Source organism: Ranitomeya imitator, chromosome 4, assembly GCF_032444005.1.
Source record: "Ranitomeya imitator isolate aRanImi1 chromosome 4, aRanImi1.pri, whole genome shotgun sequence".
Classification (NCBI taxonomy): domain Eukaryota; kingdom Metazoa; phylum Chordata; class Amphibia; order Anura; family Dendrobatidae; genus Ranitomeya; species Ranitomeya imitator.
In genome coordinates, this window is record NC_091285.1 from 275,501,764 (window position 1) to 275,518,986 (window position 17,223).

The 17,223-nt window shown below is 44.7% G+C and overlaps 1 long non-coding RNA gene across 1 annotated transcript in view; it reads left to right on the top strand.

Moving 5' to 3' along the window:
• The window catches only part of LOC138674072 (uncharacterized), a 119,728-nt gene extending 103,590 nt beyond the window's left edge, over window positions 1-16,138 (top strand). The window contains exon 3 of the long non-coding RNA XR_011320467.1: window positions 15,793-16,138. This is a non-coding gene — a long non-coding RNA (uncharacterized lncRNA). The remainder of the gene's footprint in view (window positions 1-15,792) is intronic.
• Window positions 16,139-17,223: the final 1,085 nt, after the last annotated feature.

Below are 17,223 nucleotides of genomic sequence, written 5' to 3' on the forward strand. Positions count from 1 at the left end.
CTTCCTAGGTGTTCGCTGGAACCTCTGATGGTGAGGTCCTTGTGCAATAGGAAGCTACCAGGTACCACTCCAGGGTGGAGTCTGACTGTGGATGCTGATCCCACTGGGGACAAGACACAGGCAGGCAGATACGGCTGTGACACTGGCTGACGGACAGGTACAGCAGAGGCCCTGATGGGCAGACTGGCTTGACAGAGATACAGGCAGGCAAACGGGCACGGCTGGCACTCTGGCAGACAGGCGGGCACGGCTGGCACTCTGGCAGACAGGGCTAATACTCCGGTAGGAACTGGTATACAGGCGGCTGTATGGAAACAGGTAAGAACCTGTTCAGACTGGAGAACATAAAGAAACAGAGACCTGTTGTCACGGGGCTACCACTAAAGAGAGGTTCCAGAGAACCGCAGCGCTCTGGGCCTTGTTCACACACAGTGAACAGAAGCTCTTCACCTGTATTCTGACCTGGCTGCTTTGTGCCAGCAGTGCAGGAGTTAACCTTATTGCCGAGTTGCTGAGAGCTGGGTCTCTCTCAGCTGAAGTGGATTTTGTAATTTGATCCTCTATATAGACCCAGTCCTGAATTCAGCTATTGTCAGTGATCAGTTCTACTGCCTGGCTGGGAGATGGAAGGAGCGTAGTGTTGGTGTTGGAGGTTTAATTATAGAGATTGGTCTCTGCTGTTTTGGTTGCATGTTAAACCTGTTTTCCTTCCTAGTTTTCTCCTTCTCTTCCCTTCTATGTGTTCCCTCTGGGGTTGTGTGAGCATTTGAGCATTTGATGAGTTTTAGACTTTGTTACCTTGTCTGTATACCCTGTTATTTGTTGTATTATTACACTGGTGCAGTCCACCTCCTTTGGGGGGAGAGGGGGCCACTGATAGGGCCTGCACAGGAGACAGGGATACGCTGGTGGCTCAGGTCTCCTAACCATCATAGGTACCCTTGAGATAAGGGAAAGCCAGGGCCCCATTATTGTGGTAGGGACATGTTGTTAATTCTGCTCTTGGGCTCCCTCCGGTGGTTGTTGATGGTAATGCAGTTATTCCTGAGCAGCAGTCTTGGACAGGTGTTTCTGCTAATTGCAATGCTGACTGGGGTATTTAGCTGTGCAGGACTCATTAGTCCTTGCCAGTAGTCAATGTTCCTTTGGAAGTGTTGGTCCTCTGCCTGGCCTCTCCTGCTTGCTGCCAATTCAGCAAAGATAAGTGTTTGCTTCATTTTTTTAGACACACGGCTGTGTGTTTATTTTCTGTGCTGATCTTGTTTCTATTTTGTTCCTGCTAGACTGTGCCTGATGTTTTTCTCAGTCTAGTTGGATTCGCTGGAGTCGCAGATATACTTTCCACATCTTTAGTTAGGTGGTGGAGTTTTTGTATTTTTCTGCTGTGGATATTTTGTAGTGTTTTATGCTGACCGCATAGTATCCTGTACTATCCTTTCCTATCTAGGTAGAAGTGGCCTCCTTTGCTTATCCCTGTTTTCTGTCTGCGTGTGTCTTTTCCTCTCCTACTCACAGTCATTATTTGTGGGGGGCTACCTATCCTTTGGGGGTCTACTCTGAGGCAAGAGAGTTTTCCTATTTCCATCTTTAGGGATATTTAGTTCTCCGGCTGTGTCGAGGTGTCTAGGTCTGGTTAGGCACACCCCACGGCTACTTCTAGTTGCAGTGATAGGATCAGGGTTTGCGGTCAGTAAAGTTACCACTGCTCCAGCGAAGGTCATTTCATGCTGCTCCAAGGCCACCTGATCATAACAGTACTACTGGCCAACAATGAGTTAATTGCATCTCAGAAGAAGGGAGGAAAGATCGTGAGCCATTTTTTTTCTCCAGTCTGTTTTGTTTTCTCCTCCCTCTTTATCTCTGGGTGGCTGAAGAGCCTTGTGCTAGCATGAATGTTCAGGAATTAGCTTCTCGTATAGACCAGCTGGCTGCTAGAGTACAGGATATTTCTGATTACATTGTTCAGACTCCTGCTTTAGAACCGAAGATACCTACTCCTGATTTGTTTTTTGGTGACAGGTCCAAATTTTTGAGTTTTAAAAACAACTGTAAACTGTTTTTTGCATTGAAACCTCGATCCTCCGGTGATTCCATTCAACAAGTTAAAATCATCATTTCCCTGCTGCGTGGTGATCCACAGGATTGGGCATTTTCCCTGGAATCTGGGGATCCTGCTTTGCTTAATGTAGACTCCTTCCTTCAGGCGTTAGGATTACTGTATGATGAACCTAACTCGGTGGATCAAGCTGAGAAGACCTTGTTGGCCCTGTCTCGGGGTCAAGAGGCGGCAGAATTGTATTGTCGGAAATTCAGAAAATGGTCTGTATTGACTAAATGGAATAATGATGCTTTGGCGGCAATTTTCAGAAAGGGTCTTTCTGAATCCGTTAAAGATGTTATGGTGGGGTTTCCCACACCCTCCAATCTGAGTGATTCTATGTCTCTGGCCATTCAGATTGATCGGCGCTTGCGGGAGCGCAGAACTGTGCGCGCTATGGCGTTATCCTCAGAGCAAATTCCTGAGCCTATGCAGTGTGATAGGATTCTGTCTAAAACAGAACGACAAGGTTTCAGACGTCTCAATAGGTTGTGTTATTATTGTGGCGACGCTTCCCATGTCATTTCTGTCTGCCCTAAGCGGACCAAGAGGATCGCCAGTTCATTTACCATCAGCACTATACAACCTAAATTTATGTTATCTGTGTCCTTGATCTGTTCATTGTCATCATTTTCTGTCATGGCATTTGTGGATTCAGGCGCCGCCTTGAACTTAATGGACTTTGACTTTGCCAGGCGTTGTGGTTTTCCCTTGCAGCCTTTGCAGAACCCTATTCCTTTAAGGGGCATTGATACTACACCCTTGGCTAAAAATAAGCCCCAGTTTTGGACACAGGTGACCATGCGCATGGCGCCAGCCCATCAGGAAGATTGTCGATTTCTGGTGTTGCATAATTTGCATGATGCTATCGTGCTGGGTTTTCCATGGTTGCAGGTACATAATCCTGTTTTGGATTGGAAGTCCATGTCTGTGACTAGTTGAGGTTGTCAGGGGGTTCATAATGATGTTCATCTGATGTCTATCGCCCCTTCTCTCTCTTCTGAAATTCCGGAGTTTTGTCTGATTTTCAGGATGTATTCGATGAGCCCAAGTCCAGTTTCCTTCCACCGCACAGGGACTGCGATTGTGCTATTGACTTGATTCCAGGCTGTAAGTTTCCTAAGGGCCGACTTTTCAACCTGTCTGTACCTGAACATACCGCCATGCGGAGCTACATTAAGGAGCCTTTGGAGAAAGGGCATATCCGGTCATCTTCTTCACCGTTGGGAGCAGGGTTCTTTTTTGTTGCTAAAAAAGATGGTTCCTTAAGACCCTGTATTGATTATCGCCTCTTGAATAAGATCACGGTCAAGTTTCAATATCCTTTACCTTTGCTTTCCGATTTATTTGCTAGGATTAAGGGAGCTAGTTGGTTTACTAAGATTGACCTTCGGGGGGCTTATAATCTTGTTCGTATTAAGCAGGGTGATGAATGGAAAACTGCGTTTAACACGCCCGAGGGACATTTTGAATACCTTGTGATGCCATTCGGACTCTCTAATGCTCCATCTGGTTTTCAGTCCTTCATGCATGATATATTCCGGGATTATCTTGATAAATTCCTGATTGTATATTTGGACGATATTTTGATTTTTTCCGATGATTGGGAGTCTCATTTGCAGCAGGTCAGGATGGTATTTCAGATCCTTCGTGACAATGCCTTGTTTGTGAAAGGGTCTAAGTGTCTTTTTGGGGTGCAGAAGGTTTCCTTTTTGGGCTTTATTTTTTCTCCCTCGTCTATAGAGATGGATCCGGTTAAGGTTCAGGCCATTCATGATTGGATTCAGCCCACATCTGTGAAGAGCCTTCAGAAATTTTGGGGTTTTGCTAATTTTTATCGCCGTTTCATTGCTAATTTTTCCAGCGTGGTTAAACCCTTGACTGATTTGACAAAGAAGGGCGCTGATGTGGCGAATTGGTCCCCTGCGGCTGTCTCTACCTTTCAGGAACTTAAACATCATTTTACTTCTGCTCCTGTGTTGCGTCAACCGGATGTTTCTCTTCCGTTTCAGGTTGAGGTTGACGCTTCTGAGATTGGGGCAGGGGCTGTTTTGTCTCAGAGGGATCCTGTTGGTTCCTTAATGAAACCGTGTGCCTTCTTTTCCCGTAAGTTTTCACCTGCTGAACGCAATTATGATGTCGGCAATCGGGAGTTGTTGGCTATGAAGTGGGCGTTTGAGGAGTGGCGACATTGGCTTGAGGGAGCTAAGCACCGTATTGTGGTCTTGACCGATCATAAGAATCTGATTTACCTCGATTCTGCCAAACAGTTGAATCCTAGACAGGCTCGATGGTCCTTGTTTTTTTCTCGTTTTGATTTCGTGGTCTCGTACCTTCCTGGTTCTAAGAATATTAAGGCTGATGCCCTCTCTAGGAGTTTTTTGCCTGATTCTCCTGAGGTCTTGGAACCAGTCGGTATTTTGGAGGAAGGGGTGGTCCTTTCTGCCGTTTCTCCTGATTTACGACGGGTTCTTCAGAAATTTCAGGCTGGCAAACCTGATCGTTGTCCTTTGGGGAAGCTGTTTGTTCCTGACAGATGGACTAGTAGAGTGATTTCTGAGGTTCACTGTTCTGTGTTGGCTGGTCATCCTGGCATTTTTGGTACCAGAGACTTGGTTCGTAGGTCATTTTGGTGGCCTTCTTTATCGCGTGATGTGCGGTCTTTTGTGCAGTCCTGTGGGACTTGTGCGCGGGCCAAGCCTTGTTGCTCCTGTGCTAGTGGGTTGCTTTTGCCATTGCCGGTCCCCGAGAGGCCCTGGACGCATATTTCTATGGATTTTATTTCCGATCTTCCTGTTTCCCAGAGGATGTCGGTTTTCTGGGTTGTTTGTGACCGATTCTCTAAGATGGTTCATTTGGTGCCTTTGCCTAAATTGCCTTCTTCTTCTGATTTGGTTCCGTTGTTTTTTCAGCATGTGGACCGTTTGCATGGTATTCCTGAGAATATTGTGTCCGACAGAGGTTCCCAGTTTGTTTCTAGGTTTTGGCGGGCCTTTTGTGCTAGGCTGGGCATTGATTTGTCTTTTTCTTCTGCATTTCATCCTCAGACAAATGGTCAGACCGAGCGTACTAATCAGACTTTGGAGACTTATTTGAGATGCTTTGTGTCTGTTGAGCAGGATGATTGGGTGGATTTTTTGCCATTGGCCGAGTTTGCCCTTAATAATCGGGCTAGTTCGGCTACTTTGGTTTCACCTTTTTTTTGTAATTTTGGTTTTCATCCTCGTTTTTCTTCTGGGCAGGTTGAGTCTTCTGACTTTCCTGGTGTGGATTCTGTGGTTGACAGGTTGCAGCAGATTTGGGCTCAGGTGGTGGACAATTTGGTGTTGTCTCAGGAGGAGGCTCAACGTTTTGCTAACAGACGTCGCTGTGTTGGTTCCCGGCTTCGGGTTGGGGATCTGGTTTGGTTATCTTCCCGTCATGTTCCAATGAAGGCTTCTTCTCCTAAGTTTAAGCCTCGGTTTATTGGTCCTTATAGGATTTCTGAGATTATTAATCCAGTTTCTTTTAGTCTGGCGCTTCCGGCCTCTTTTGCTATCCATAATGTCTTCCATAGATCTTTGTTGCGGAAATATGTGGAGCCCGTTGTTCCCTCTGTGGATCCTCCGGCCCCTGTGTTGGTCGATGGGGAGTTGGAATATGTGGTTGAGAAGATTTTGGATTCTCGTTTTTCGAGGCGGAAGCTTCAGTATCTTGTCAAATGGAAGGGTTATGGCCAGGAGGATAATTCTTGGGTTTCAGGCTCTGATGTCCATGCCGCTGATTTGGTTCGTGCCTTTCATCTTGCTCGTCCTGACCGGCCTGGGGGCTCTGGTGAGGGTTCGGTGACCCCTCCTCAAGGGGGTGGGGGGGGTACTGTTGTGAATTCTGCTCTTTGGCTCCCTCCGGTGGTTGTTGATGGTAATGCAGTTATTCCTGAGCAGCAGTCTTGGACAGGTGTTTCTGCTAATTGCAATGCTGACTGGGGTATTTAGCTGTGCAGGACTCATTAGTCCTTGCCAGTAGTCAATGTTCCTTTGGAAGTGTTGGTCCTCTGCCTGGCCTCTCCTGCTTGCTGCCAATTCAGCAAAGATAAGTGTTTGCTTCATTTTTTAGACACACGGCTGTGTGTTTATTTTCTGTGCTGATCTTGTTTCTATTTTGTTCCTGCTAGACTGTGCCTGATGTTTTTCTCAGTCTAGTTGGATTCGCTGGAGTCGCAGATATACTCTCCACATCTTTAGGTGGTGGAGTTTTTGTATTTTTCTGCTGTGGATATTTTGTAGTGTTTTATGCTGACCGCATAGTATCCTGTACTATCCTTTCCTATCTAGGTAGAAGTGGCCTCCTTTGCTTATCCCTGTTTTCTGTCTGCGTGTGTCTTTTCCTCTCCTACTCACAGTCATTATTTGTGGGGGGCTACCTATCCTTTGGTGGTCTACTCTGAGGCAAGAGAGTTTTCCTATTTCCATCTTTAGGGATATTTAGTTCTCCGGCTGTGTCGAGGTGTCTAGGTCTGGTTAGGCACACCCCACGGCTACTTCTAGTTGCGCTGATAGGATCAGGGTTTGCGGTCAGTAAAGTTACCACTGCTCCAGCGAAGGTCATTTCATGGTGCTCCAAGGCCACCTGATCATAACAGGGACAGGTGCGGGTCCCAGAACACCGTCCTGCCCTTTTATCGACGCTTGACACCTGTGCGGCAAGTTGCTGAACAGAGGTAGAGCAAGAGCGGATGCAAAGCAGAATCACAGGAGGCGGAGTAAGAGCAAGAGGTGAAGCTAAGAGCAGAGAAGGAGAAAGCAGAGCTAAGAGCAGAGAAGGAGAAGGCAGAGATAAGAGCAGAGAAGGAGAAGGCAGAGCTAAGAGCAGAGAAAGAAGGCAGAGGAGGAGGCAGAGCTAAGGATGGAGCCGCTGGGGGTGGAGCCAAGAACAGAGCCGCTGGAGGCGGAACCAAGAGCGAACCGCAGGAGGCAATGCCAGGAGCCAGAACCGCAGGAGGCAACGCCAAGAGCCAGAGGGTACAGAGCCACAGGTTGTGGCGAGCAAAGCTGAGAGGCACAGATCCACAGGTTGTGGCAGAACTGAGCAGAGAAGCACAGAACCACGGGTAGTGGCGAACAGAGCACAGAGATGCAGAACCACGGATAGTGGCAAGCAGAGCAGAGAGGAAACGTGGAGATAAACACAGCAGAGTGAGAATGGTAAACAAACAAAGAAGGAACAGGAACGGACATAGACCAGAGTTCAGCTCATGTTATGTGTGGCTTTTTCTTTGCATCTCGAACAATTTTCCTGGCAGCTGTGGACAACATTTTTGTTGATCTACATGACCGTGGATTTGCTTTTACAGAACCCCTGATTTTCCATTTGTTAATCACAGTTTGAACGCTGCTGACTGGCATTATCAATTCCTTGGATATCTATTTGTATTCCTTTCCTGTTTTATACAGTTCAACTACCTTTTCCTGCAGATTCGTTGACAGTTCTTTTGCTTTCCCCATGACTCACAATCCAGAAACATCAGTGGCTGGATGAAAGATGCAAGAGTCTGTTTGGATCCCAGAAACTCACTCAGCTTTTATGCACACTGATTACAAGCAAACAGGTCACAGGTGAGGATGTTATTTTTAGTAGCCATTCAAACCCATTTGTGTCAACTTTGTGCATGTTATCAGGCCAAAATCACCAGGGTATGTGGACTTTTGATCAGGGTCATTTGGATGTTTTAGGTTGTCATTATGATTTAAAAAGAGAAAACACAGTAGTTTGACAATAAATGGCTTCACCCAACCGCTAACCATGAGTGGAGAAGAAGTTTTGGTGTTATCATTTATATTCTCTGAAAAAGGGCCAAGAAAGCAAAAATATCTGGGGTATGTAAACTTTGAGCACAACTGTAATTTTTTATGTAATGTTTTACTTTGAAGAACTGAAATAAATTAACTTCTTGATGATATTCTAATTTAGTGAGAAGCACTTGTAAGTCAGAGCAGCTGCTTAAAGTACAAGCAGTGTGTGCAGAATTTCGGCATTCTCACACTGTTGCTGCTTGCCTGACTGTGCTGCAGTGTCACTTCCGCCTTCCTGCTCACCGCCTCATATGCGACATACCAACAAGGTGGAACTACACCTTGTATATGCTGGAGAGACACTGCGAGTAGTAGCAGAAAATAGTGGAGTTTCAGCTGCAGCATGCCCGGCTAAGTTGCTCTGTGGAACAACATCACATAATTACTAGTGAGTTGGCCTCCATGCGGGAAGTGTGTGCCATGTTGCGCTGCTTCAAATACTCCACTAACACGGCGAGCGCTAATGACGCCATCATGAGCATTACTATACTACTTCTATGCCGGCTGGAAAAAATACTTCAGGTGATGCTGGATGAAGTGGTGGCACAGGACGAAGAAGAGCAGGAGAACCAGGGACCATTCACACTGTTATCAGGCCTGTCATCCACACATAACTCGAAGGGTGGGTTCCTGTACCAACATCTGTCAAGTTCACTATTGTCAAGCCAGGGGACAGTTTTGGAGGATGAGGAAGAGGAAATGTGTTCACAACAGGGTGCCACTAAAATCCGGTCATGGATAGAGATGGGCGAACTCAAGTAGTAATGTTCGGGGTCTGTACCGAACACCTAGTGTTTGGGCACAGACCCTGAAAACGGACTTCTCCAAGAAATCCGTGTTACTGTTCGGGTTCGGCACCCTGAACATTGGGTGCATGACAGCGTGAGAAACACTAGCGTCTCTGATCGGTAGTAAGATCATTACCGTTTGTCAGAGCTACGGTTCCCACGCTTTCAGAAGACAACATGAGCCAGCTGTTATGACTGGCGGATAAGAGGTTACCTCCGGTCACACGCGTTGGATTTTGAGTGCTACCCCCATCAGCTTACGCCTACTGTAAAAGTTTGGCATGTAAAAGTTTGGGCACCCCTGGTCAAAAGTGCTATCATTGTGAACAGTTAAGCAAATTGAAGATGAAATGATCTCTAAAAGGCCTAAAGTTAGAGATGACACATTTCCTTTGTATGTCACCCTACATCGTTAGTGCCTGGTAGGACCCCCTTTTGTAAACATCACAGCTTATAAACATTTTTTGTAGCCAGACAAGAGTTTTTCAATTTTTGTTTGAGGGTTTGTCAATGTTCAGATCAGGTGACTGAGGGTCATTGCAAAACCGTCAGCTTGCGACTTTTGAGGTAGTCTGTTGTGGATTCTTACGTGTGTTTAGGATCATTATCCATTTATAGAAGCCATCCTCTTTATAACGTCAGCTTTTCTACAGATAGTGTTATGTTTGCAACAAAAATTTGTTTAAATTTAATTGAATGCATTCTTCCCTCCACCTGTGAAATGTTCCTCATGCCATTGGCTGCATCACCACCCCAAAGCATGATTGCTCCACCCCCCATCCTTAATGTTTGGCGAGATGTTCTTTTCCTGAAATTCTGTGCCCTTTTTTCTCAACACATACCTTTGTTCATTGTGGCCAGAGAGTAATATTTTAAACTTAGCAGTCCACAGGACAAGTTTCCAAAATGCGTCTAGCTTGCTTAGATGTTCTTTTGCATCCTTCTGATGCTGAATTTTGTGGTGAGGACGCAGGAGAGGTTTTCTTCTGATGGTTCTTCCCTGAAGGCTATATTTGTGCAGGTGTCTCTGAACAGTAGAACTATGTACCACAAATCAAGAGTCTGCTAAATCTTTCTGAACAGGGCCAGCTCCAGGATTTTGTGGGCCCCGGGCAAAAGAGTCTCAGTGGGCCCACATACCACGATTCATGATGCACAGATACGGAGGAGAAATATAGATATACTACATAGGGCCTAGCCTTCCCCCTCATCCTTCACATAGGCAGATATGCACACACACAATACGCAGACATACACACACATCTACAGTACGCAGACATGCGCACTCACACACACACACACACACACACACAATACGCAGACATGCACACACACAAATACGCAGACATACACATACAGTACGCAGACATGCTGCACACACATACAGTACTCAGACATGCGCGCACACACACACACAATATGCAGACATGCACACACACACACAATACGCAGACATACACATGCAATACGCAGACATGCACACAAATACAATACACAGATATACACATACAATACGCAGATATTTACATACATATATTTTAAGACAAATTCACAAAAATACATATATATGTACAGTCAAACACACTGATATACACAGATATGCACATCATGCAGGCATACCGAGACATACAGACAGACACAACACACAAGCCTCACTCACCTCCCCCAGGCTTGTCACCCATCAGGCTTCTCTGGCATGTGGATATGGAGGGAGTGCTGCTTGATCGATGGCCGTCACTTAAACAGACATGGCCACCCACAGTGCACGCTGCAGTTGTGTCTGTTACTAATGATGTGGTCAGGCAGACACTGTGCCTTTAACTTTAGCTTGTGTGTCCGCCCGGCCGCGTCATTACTAGCAGAAGCAGAGACATCACTGCAGAGTGCACTGTGCGCGGCCATGTTTATTTAAGTGATGGCTGAGCTCAAATAGTGGCAAAGCTGCTGGGGGAGCAGCCCGGGCTCCCTGGTATCCCGGCCACGAGTGGGCCCCCCCATTTGTTCAGGGCCCCGGCATTTGCCCCGGTACGCCAGGTGCTGACGCCGGCCCTGTTTCTGAAGGTCTTTTACAGCTAAGTGGGGGTTCTGATTTGCCTCTCTAGAAATCCTACGAGCAGCTCTCACTGAAATTTTGCTTGGCCTTCCTGACCTTATCTTCACCTTCACTGTTCCTGTTAACTGCCATTTCTTAATTACATTTTGAACTAAGGCAAGGGAAACTTGAAAATGCTTGGCTATCTTCTGATATCATTCTCTTGCTTTGTGGGCCTCCACCATTTTCACAAAAGATCATTATTCTTGGTAGCTGATTGTCGTATGTAAGCAGGACCTGTCCTGCCAAGAACAATGGAAACTTTTGTAATGGATATATTTCTGATCCTTCAGTGTGAATTTGAAGAGTGGACCTTCAAGGCTGTCAAAAGAGCTTTGCCATGCCTTCAGCATTAAGTTTCATTGTTTCAGTTTGTTTGCAGTACACAGGCTCTATATAGTGGCTAAATTTATATATGGGCGTACATTTACGCCGATGTCGGACTCCCTAGCTTTGATGTGGGCTCCGGCTTGCTGTGAGCACCACCCAGTGGTCGGCGCTCATAGCAAGTAAGCAATTCTGCTATATAGATGCAATCTGAACATCGCCTCTATATAGCAGACCCGATCGGAATGTGGCAGCTTCTTGTCTCTTATGGAGACTATTGAAGCATGCCAAAAGTTTAAAAAAAAGATTTTTAAAAATATAAAAAAATAAAAACAATATATAAAAGTTGAAATCACTCCCTTTCGCCCCATTCCAAATAAAACAATAAAAATAACATCAAACATACACATATTTGGTATCGCCGCGTTCAGAATCAATAAAAAAAAGGATTAACCTGTCAGTAAACGGTGCAGCGAGAAAAAAAGTCAAAATGCCCAAATTACGTTTTTTTAGTCGCTGCAACATTGCATTAAAATGCAATAACGGGCGATAAAAGGCCGGGGTCACACTTACGAGTGCAATGTGAGAAACTCACACTAGTCTTTAGTCTCGCACTAGGGACCAGAGCGTGCGGCTGCATGTATTTCTATGCATCTGAACGCCCCGGTCCCGAGTGCCGGAGGCCGTGCTGGGTATTGATGCGAGAGACTCGTGAGAGTTTCTTGCATTGCACTCACAAGTGTGACACTGGCCAAAAAGACTTTATCTGCACCAAAATAGTATTATTATTATTATTATTATTTATTGTTATAGTATCATTAAAACCGTCAGCTCGGCACTCAAAATAAGCCCTCACCCAACCAGAGATCATGAAAAATGGAGACGCTACGAGTATCGGAATAAGTTCTCAAATTTTTTTCTTTTTAACAAAGTTTGGAATTTTTTTCACCACTTCGATAAAAAATAACCTAGACATGTTTGGTGTCTATGAACTCATAATGACCTGGAGAATCATAATGGCTGGTCAGTTTTAGCATTTAGGGAAGTTAGTGAAAAAGCCAAACAAAAAGCAAATGTGGAATTGCACTTTTTTTGCAATTTCACCGCACTTGGAATTTTTTTTTCTTTTTCTAGTACATGACATGGTAAAACCAATGGTATCTTTCAAAAGTACAACTTATCCCACAAAAAACACGCCCTCACATGGCCATATCGATGGAAAAATAAAAAAGTTATGGCTCTGGAAAGAAGGAGAAAAATGAAAATGCAAAAACGAAAAAAGCTCAGAGGGTTAAGGCTACCTTCACACTAGCGTCGGTATGGGGCCGTCGTGCTGCATTTTTCCAGCGCATCCGCTGCCCCATTGTGAGTTGAGGGGAGGTGGGGGCGGAGTTCCAGCCGCGCATGCACGGTCGGAAATGGCGGACACAACGCAGCAAAAAACGTTACATGTAACGTTTTTTGCTGCTGACGGTCCGCCACAACACGACGCAACCGTCGCACGACGGTTGCGACATGTGGCAAAGCGTCGTAATGCGTCGCTAATGTTAGTCAATGGAGAAAAAACGCATCCTGCAAGCAATTTTGCAGGATGCGTTTTTTCTCCTAAACGACGCATTGCGACGTGCAGCGCACAACGCTAGTGTGAAAGTAGCCTATGGGGTTAAAGAGGTTGACACAGGAATTGTTTCTATTTAAAGTCCAGCTGGTTTATTACAGACCTCATAATCCAGGTCACCAGAAAGTGTAAATGCAGCCTTTGTGGGACACAAGGTAAAACAAAAAGTATTAAAATACAAAAACACACTGGCGCGCCTAGAGAGTGACTGAAAAATAAGCGTACACTAGGTACAGACAAGGTTCCAGCTATGCTGCTGTAGGTGAAACAAACACAAACCCAACTTGTTTTAAATATATTTTGAAATAAACGTTATATTTTAATTCTACAACTTAATTCAACCTCCTCACCCAAATTAGCATAATAAACGCAACATAATAATCAGCTCTTGCAACCCATAGACCCATTTATAGGCTGTATATATGTATAGGGTGGATTCCCTCAGTGTACACAAGCAGGTTTGCTGTTAGATAGAATACATACTGTATATATAATATGTAATTATCTTTATCTTCATCTTTGTCCATCTTGGGCAAAATCACACAAAACACAATATAGTCTTTTTTCCACAATAAACCTTTATTATAAGCTCCAGCCCCCTTTTAATAGGTGCTGCTTCCAGGTTCCAACATGCTGCTAATTGATCACATTAGCAGATCATTAGTCAGCAGCAACACGAATATACCGAGACTCACTATATAAGGACAGTCTTGAGACAGAAGCCGTAACCCTGACAAAGAAGGGCCGCTGTCCTTCGAAACGTGTTGGTTGACTGCTGTTCCCTCCACGCACCCGTGCTTATCTCACATGATGTCATGTTCCCTCTGCAACTGGCAGACTTGCTTTACCGCAGCGGTGCTTCCGGCCGGAGCCCGTCGCAAGCGGTTTCTCTGGCCTGGTAGACGTGCACCTTCCTCCTTCGGATCCCGGGCTTGCAAGAGTGGCCACCATGGGAGGATGCTCCCCACAGCTTGGCCTCGCCGCCTGACCACTATCCACGCCATTGGTGCAACACACCAGCATCCTCTCAAGTTCTACCAAGTAAGTCCCGTGGGCATTACATATACACCACAGGTACGCCGTAGATTCCTTTATCTACATTGCAGCACTGTGATTGGCATATCTTATTTACGTAAAACAAAAAGTAACAAGTCAATACAATAGTGCTGGTTAGCCCACCTGACTAAGGCCGGGTTCACACTGGCGTTTGGCTGATCTGCGTATGGCTGTGTAGGTCCTCCCTTAAGCTCCGCCTACTTCCACATGCCTTCTGAGTCGTCCTGCATACCCATCTTTAACATTAGGTATGCAGGGACATGCGTTGTATGCGGATGCGTCTTGACGTGCCCGCCGACCGCACGGGAACGCAACATGAAATAAAATGCAGCCACGTCTGTTTTTTACCATAATAGTTGTAATGAGATTTTAAAATGTGTGATCCTCAAGAAAAAAAGTGTAAATGACGGTAACTAGAATTCGAAAATGGTAACAATACGAGTCATGTAATTGATTTACAGTAGATGAAAAGCCATGCATTTCATGTTTGACATGAAACTGAACGCAATATTTATAAGGGTATGTGCACACGTTGCAGATTCTCTGCGGATCCGCAGCGTTGTTTGCGGTGCAGAAACGCTGCAGATCCGCAATTGATTTACAGTACAATTACATCAATGAGAAAAAAAAATGTTGTGCACACTTTGCGGAAAATCCGCTGCGGAAATGCTGCGGTTTAAAAGTAGCATGTCACTTCTTTTTTGTGAATCTGCAGCGTTTTTGTACCCATTCCATTATAGAAAACAGCAGGGGTAAAAAACGCAGCAAATCCGCAAGAAAACCGCAGCAAAAACGCATGAAAAACGCGACAAATCCGCAGGTGCGTTTTCTGCCAGGAGAGGCAGAATCTGCACCAGAAATTCCTAAGCCCAATCCGCAACATGTGCACATAGCCTAACAATCTGAATTAGTAGATTCTCTATGGCCCCAATGACCTGCTAACAATCACCAGTGCGTGAGAAAAGTAGTAATACAGCACAACGTACGGTATACACTATGTTCTGTAAGCAAGCTGAGGACTACACCCTTTAACAAATCCACTGCAAGTGAGTTTGTGATTTGTTACTGTGATAATTGTCCATGGGAAAAAGGCCTTAGAACACTTTCTCAGGCATTCACATTATTAAGCATTGCTCCCTGCACTTTCTCTGTTTACATCTACTGTCATAGACCAGATCTTTACAATGATCTGCTTTAAGTCACACACCCCTGCTGTTGCGTAGATACAGAAACACCATGATGCTCATCAATAAATCAGACGAAGCAGAGCAGAATGACATTTAGAATAGTTCCTTCTAGTAAAGTGATATATTAGTAAAATAGCTGTTTATGATTATTATTGTACTGCTTTTGGGCACATTTTTGTACTTCATATGCCGCTGGTAGACTAGACATGTCATGAATGCTAAATTCTTAGTTCTCCAGTGCTCTGCAAAAATCATGGAGAACTTATTTTCTTTAAAAAATCATCATAAAGGGGTTTCATATATCATAAAAATCCCTGTCCCCCAGATTCAATTTATTTTTAAAATAAAAGAAGTTGAACTTTACTCACCCTACCCGGGTCCAGTACTAAGCGTGGGTTTCCTCCTGGTACTCTGGTTTCCTCCCATATTCCAAAGACATACTGATAGGGCATCTAGATTGTGAGCCCTAATGGGGACAGTGATGATAATGTCTGTAAATGCTGCAGAATATGATAGAGCTATATAAGCAAATCATAAAATATTATTAAAGCGAACCCAGATGCCTTCTCTCAAAAAAATGATCATGTTCGATGTTCTGCTTTTTGCTTCTTGAACTTAATATTAGTTTTTTATAGACGTAACTTAGTGAAAATAAGAAAAAATATGATTTACAAAACGTATCCATTTTCTTGTGTGACATTTTAGATCAAACAGAAAATCTTTTGTGACTCAGTTTTAAATAATGGTTTTCCCTAAGCTGCAATCTAATGTGTCCACTGTGCTACATACATACAGGAAATTGGATTTCTGCATGTGATGTGAAAGAACCCGATGACAGGCCGCGATCTCCTTCTGCACGTGGGTCACCTCTGGTGCCATTTTCCTGAAGACCGCCGGAGGTCGATCTGCGCATGCGCCATTTTGATGAAGACTGCTACCAACGAGAGCAAAGCTCACAGCTAAGACGGTGCCAGTTCAAAATGTAAATGAATGCATGATGATTAATGCAAAAGAGGCAGTGGAGGGGCCATGGCTGAGCCCTCTGAGCTGAAGACCTTATCCACAGTCCCGCCGCATACAAGTCCCACCCTGAAGCATGAAGCACCAAGGGAACCGAAATGTTTCATGACGATTTAACAAAAACCAGGTTGCAGTTTTTTACACTAAAGGTATGTATTATATCAGCGTGACAGCGCCATTCTGCCCATACCTTTAGTTTAATATGGATGTTCCTGATGACAGGTTCTCTTTTAAAGGACGCTTCTTGAACATTAGAAGATTTGAAACATGATCTCCATGCATAAACCAAACATTGCACAGTTGAAAAAAAAACACTGAAACATTTTCCCAGTAAATGTCAGAGATAGTTAAAAAGATTTGCAGTATAACACCTGGAGGACGTTGCAGCCTGAGGGACAAAGCCTGCTATTAGGACCTGCAATACCTATATGTGTCCTGTCATACAATTCCATGCATAAATTAAGATATCGCACACAAAATATAAGGTTTGGAAGATACTTTTGAAAGTTGTAGTCTACTGTAAATTATTCATAGTATTGGATAGTAGTTTGTAAAAGCACATAGATGAGATATTTAGGCCAATGGATGAGGTGGTAGAGAGAACATTTTAGCATTTTCTGTCTTGCTAAGGTCTATTTTGGCTCAATCTGTAGACGATACCTGATAAATTGAGGAAACTGAGAAGTCCTAAAGTAAATCAATTAAGAGTTGGCCTAAAGGCTCCCATACACATTTAATGGTGATCATCCTATCAAAGCTTCAGCCCATCCTTTGGCAGGCAGTTATCAAGACTGGCTCCACATATATAGGAGCATTTGTTCAGCGTGTGTTCTCTGTGAGAAAGTTGGTGAAAGAAATCTGTCGGCAGCTTATTTCTGAGAGAATAAAGAAATCAGTAGCCTAAAATCAGACATACTTGATCAACATCTCCAGCAATCAGGTGGCCATTACCAGCTTAGGCCTGTCCCAAACGTCCAGATAATTCCGGTACCGGAAAAATCGGTACCGAAGTTATCCGTGTCCGTGAGCTCACGTAGGCCATCCGTGTGGCACACGTGTGTCGCCCGTGTGCCAACTGGGTACCACACGGAGCGTGCAGGAGACAGCGCTAGAGATAAGTGCTGTCCCCTGCATCTGGTGCTGAAGCCGCCATTCATATCTTCTCTCCAGCAGCGTTCGCTGGAGAGAAGATATGAAAAATCCTTT